Here is a 5,224-nt window from a genome sequence, read left to right on the forward strand (position 1 = left end):
CCTCACCTCACCAACTTCTCAGCCAATCCTGTTTCCTCAAACTGGAAGCCTCTGAGTCCTCATCCAAATGGATCTCAGCTGAACTGCTGCTAAAAGCTTAAATGCCTGTAGTTCCTGGTCCTCACATCATATATATATATATATATACCTTTCTGCTTCTTGCCATCACTTCCTGGGATTAATGGCGTGAGTCTTTCCCAAGCAAGATATGAGATCGCAAGTCCTGGGATTAAAAGTGTGTGCCACCATGCTTGGCTCTGTTTCCAGTGTGGCCTTGAACTCACAGAGATCCGAATGGATCTCTGCCTCTGGAATGCTAGGATTAAGGGTGTGTGCCACCACTGTCTGGCCTCTGTGTCTAACTGAGTGGCTGTTCTGTTCTCTGACCCCAGATAAGTTTTTATTAAGGTACACAATATATTGGGGGACACAATTTATCACCACACAAGGAATTCCTATTTGTATGGGAAATGGAATTCAATGTCTAAATATAGCCTTTCAAGTATGACTATCCATAGTCAATACTACCCAAGATTCTCATAATAGATTTCATATGCTCCATGCATTTGATTTTAAAGGACAGAAGATTAATGCCACTAGTTCCATAAATCTACCCTTCTGTGAAATGAGGGTTACCACCATGGAATCTGACTGGGTGCATTGGCAAAAATGTGAGAGAAATCTTGAGTGCTAATTAATATCTCCCATAGAGACATCATTGATTTATGGCTTCCCTCAAATAAAACATTCTCACTCAAAGTTAAGATGGCAGCAGTACAGTTTGAGTGGAACTGTAGAAATTAGTTCTTCTGTTAATGAATCTATTCAATGGCGTGGAGATGGAACGTCAAATCCTATCCTGCAATTTGGCAATTTAACTCAGACTCACTTGTAGAAATCAGCAAATGCCTTCCACCCTCTTAAAGCATGGGAAGGAAAGTTAAACAATGGCACCCTAATAATGAGAGCATCACGTGTGAATGCTATACCCTTCATACTGGGGTTAATTCTAGTATGCCTTTAAGCGAAACCTCTGAAAGCTTATGTGTTCTTAGAGCAAGGCCAACAATCAGGATGTCAGGGAAGTTGTTGAGGCCATGGCAAGACTCCCCTGTGATGATCCTGGTGCAGAAGCTCGCTGGAAGAATATTAAGAAGAACACGACGAATGTTTGGACTGATTATTATTGGTATGGGAATTACTGCATTGACTGCTACTGCTCCAACAGCCAGCCCTTCATAAAGAAATTCAAACTGCTGAGTTCGTTAGAGACTGGCATAAGCCTTCTACAGAGCTTTGGACTGAACAAAATAAAAAAAAAATAGATGATGAGATAGTTAATGAATTAGCTGATTTGAAACAAGCTGTTATATTGTTGGGAGATCAGTTAGAAATACTGAAGGAGCAGATAAAATTAAAATGTGATTGAATGTTACATCCTATTGTATTACACCTTTAAAGGTCAATGATAGCAAGTATGTTTGGGAAAAGGTTAAGATGCTTTTGATGGGTCACCCTAATTCTTCTCAAATGATTTATGATTTATAGCAAGAAATAAGGAAAATACAAAAAAGTTACCTGATATGACAGGAATGGATGTTATGGAAAGCCTTGCAGATATGATACTCTCATTGAACCCTGTGAATGACTTTAATAGATTTCTTGTTTTAGCAACTGTTACACTTGTGCTAGCAACAGTAACTAACCTTGGCTTTAAAATGTGTTTTGGTAGGGGGGGGGGGGGGCGTGAGGGGGGGGGGGGGTGGGGGGGGTGGCGCACGCCTTTAATCCCAGCACTCGGAGGCAGAGCCAGGCGGATCTCTGTGAGTTCGAGGCCAGCCTGGGCTACCAAGTGAGCTCCAGGAAAGGTGCAAAGCTACGCAGAGAAAACCTGTCTCGAAAAACCAAAAAAAAAAAAAAGTGTGTTTTGGCTTACTTACACAAGATTGTAAAACAGAATAGAGCAAAGGCTGTATATGCTACAAAGCTACATAATCTCCAATATGATTAATTGTTGCATACAAAAAAGGGGCTATGTTAGTGGAGTTCCTGCTGATTTCAACAGCTGTTTGATTCTGGAGTGTTAGCACCTAGCTTTGATCTGCCTTTTGTGATTGCTACCTTTTGTTTCCAGAACTTTGTTTGAAGTCATATCTGAGAGTTTCCCTAGGGGTTCAAAGCCTATGCAGAACTTTTGGTTGGGGGACAACCCAGAAAACCATGGTGTACCTTAACTGAGAATTTGCACTTGGCATTGTCCCTTTGGGGAGTTGAAATAAAAGGTTTTGGGATAAGGAAATTAACTTGTTAAAGGTATAAATTGGAGAACAATAAAAGAGCCCTTTGTTAAGCTACAAGAGTCAGTCTGGAGAGGTTGATCCCCTGCAGCTGGAAAGGCTAGAAATCATCCTTAGGTGCTTCTGTGTCTTTTTTTCTGCGGACCCACATGAATCCACACTCGCTATGCAACAATATTTGGTTGTTGTCCCTGGGAATCCTGTTCTTTTCTAATGAGAGAAAGAAATGGGGTGGATCGGGAGGGAAGGGGGGAGAAGTGGAGGGAGGGAAACTATAATCAGGATATATTGCATGAGAAATGAGTCTATTTGCAACAAAAGGGGAAAAAACTGGAAAGTGATACCCTAAATGAAGAAGATTTCATTTTTAAAGATTGATCTCTTTAAAAAAAATAAAAACTAAGATAAAATTATGCAAACATTGAAAAGAAAGATTCTCTGAAAGAAAGAAAACAGTTCACTTGTTAGAGTGAAAGGGGTAGGTGGGGGAGACTTTGCTCTCTTGTTTTTATACTTTTTGGTGTATTTTTGTTGTTGTTGATGTTTTAAGACAGGGTTTCTCTGCGTAGTTTTGGTTCCTGTCCTGGAACTCGCTCTGTAGATCAGGCTGGCCTTGAACTCACAGAGATCTGCCTGGCTCTGCCTCCCAAGTGCTGGGAGTAAAGGCATGTGCCACCACTGCCCGGCTTACTTTTTGATGTTTTAACCAAATAAATATAGCATCTATTCCAAAAACTCATTTTGAAATTTTGATTCTCAATTTGCTAAAAATATATAAGCATTCATTAGCAGAAAAAAAATAAAGAAATGAAGGAAGGAAGAAACGAATCCGTGTTAAAACAATGATATTCTAAGAACTGCCTTTGTTCATTCACAATGTGACAAGAAAAATTTTTGCACAGGAACTATTTTTCAATAATCCTCTTGATATGCTTGATAAATAAGTTATCAGTTTCTTTCAGAAATGTAACATAGGAAAGGAGATATAACTAATAATGATGGTAAATTCTAACCATCCCATTTCTTCCGATAGTGGACTTTAGCTTATTTGGGTGAGAACAGTTACTAAATATGAATTTAGAATATATACAATAACGCAGTGTCAGAAAATATTATGGATGTGAGAACTGTGTTAAAAAGATTACTGTTATTAAGGATTTCAAAGCTAACAAAATTTAAATCTACTGTGTAAAATTACAATTTTAGCCATTCAGACTTTAATATGTATGCTTAGTGGTCCTCTAATTAGTTATACATGTTATAGTTACATAGTTTATTAAAGTACCTTTCCATAGAAAGTAAAAATAATTATGTTTCACAAAATGACTGGCAAGATGGCTGAGCGGGTATCTGCGGGCAAGTCTGACGCCCTGAGTTCACGCCCTGAGCCCACATGGTGGAATAGAAGGAGAGAACTAACTCCTTCAAGTTGCCGCCTTACCCCCACAGCATGTGGGACACGTGTGCTCACAAGCACATGGGAGCTTACACCAACACACGAACATAATTTAAACAGTTTTCTGCATGTCCATCAAGCAGGCTTTTCTTCAGCCTCTTTTATACTGAGATTATTCCACCACTTTTAAACGTGAGTGTCTGTCAAATGGGTTTCAAATTAATTCCTTTGTTTGTTTGTCTGTTCTTTTGTTTTTGTGAGACAGGGTTTCTCTGCATAGTTTTGGTTCCTGTCCTGGACCTCGCTCTGTAGACCAGGCTGGCCTCACAGAGATCCGCCTGCCTCTGCCACCCGAGTGCTCGATCAAATTAATTCCAAATAGCCCATCGAATAGTATTTGTTCTGTAACTCAACTAATAAAAGCGTTTCAAGTAAAGCCATCTCACGCTTAAAGAGCACATCTAGACATAATCCATCTCCTGTCTGCCCTCCTGCACTGGAAAGAGCAGCAGGTTTTGTTAAGTGTTCTAGTGTGTTGGTCTCTCTGTGGGGCTCTGGAGAACGGATCACCGTGGGGATGCGGCTCATAATTCTCAGATCTCTTTGGCCAGGACAATATATATATATATGGGTATTCTTATTTTCTTGTGTTGATTAGATCATAGGGTGTATTCTATGGAAATTGCAGTCTTGTTGCTTAGTTGGAACGGGTTTTCATCTTCAATAGTTATTCAGCATGTAGATGATAAAGATTTTACTCTCAAGGAGGTGGGGCAGTACACATAAAACAAGCTTTCCCACTTGTGATGTGTTACCGCTAAGACAAAATACCAGACAGAACATTCGGACCCTGTGTCATCCTGACCAAGACCAAAATTAGGGGTAGGGGTGTTATGTCCTAGGTCTTGGGCGCGGTTGCCGGCGAAGGCGAATTTACGAGTGCACCGGAGACAGCGGGACGGACAGTGAAGACCACAGCCCCAAACTGCACCAGTGCTGCTTGAGTTCCTGGAGTCAGCTGGGCTTGGACAAGGGAGCCTGGAGCCTGCGGCAAGACGTTAGCCAGGCATGGGGCGCAGGGGGCAAGAAAGCAGCAGGCTGGGGCGGACGCGGGGAGTGCCGTGACTCGGATTCGAACCGAGGTTGCTGCGGCCACAACGCAGAGTACTAACCACTATACGATCACGGCGAGCCACAGGCCCCACGGCGGGCGCTGCCCACGCTTCGGAAGCGCCTGGCCTGCATCAGGTCGGGTGCAGAGGGCGGCTGCTGACTGTGCAGTGCGTGGGTCGATGCCACTCCTGCGGGCGCAGTGTTTTCCCCAAGCACGTGACAGACCTCCCTCGCCTGCTGTCGGCTGAGGCTGGAGCCCCTCGGGAGCGCGCAGACTGCACGGGTCCTTCCAAAAGCAGGGGAGCAAACCAGCGGTCCCGAGGCTTCGGTGGACGCCAGTCTGCAGAGACCGAGACCGCACGGCCCGTCCTGCCCGTTTCTGTGATTTATTTTGGTGTCTCCACACTGTTGTACCCAG

The 5,224-nt window shown here is 42.8% G+C and overlaps 1 non-coding gene across 1 annotated transcript; it reads right to left on the reverse strand.

Moving 5' to 3' along the window:
- Positions 1–4,810: 4,810 nt before the first annotated feature.
- Positions 4,811–4,882, reverse strand: Trnah-gug. The gene has a single exon. It is a non-coding gene; the product is annotated as a tRNA-His (tRNA).
- Positions 4,883–5,224: the final 342 nt, after the last annotated feature.

This window comes from Peromyscus leucopus, chromosome 6 (assembly GCF_004664715.2).
Source record: "Peromyscus leucopus breed LL Stock chromosome 6, UCI_PerLeu_2.1, whole genome shotgun sequence".
In the NCBI taxonomy this organism is placed as follows: domain Eukaryota; kingdom Metazoa; phylum Chordata; class Mammalia; order Rodentia; family Cricetidae; genus Peromyscus; species Peromyscus leucopus.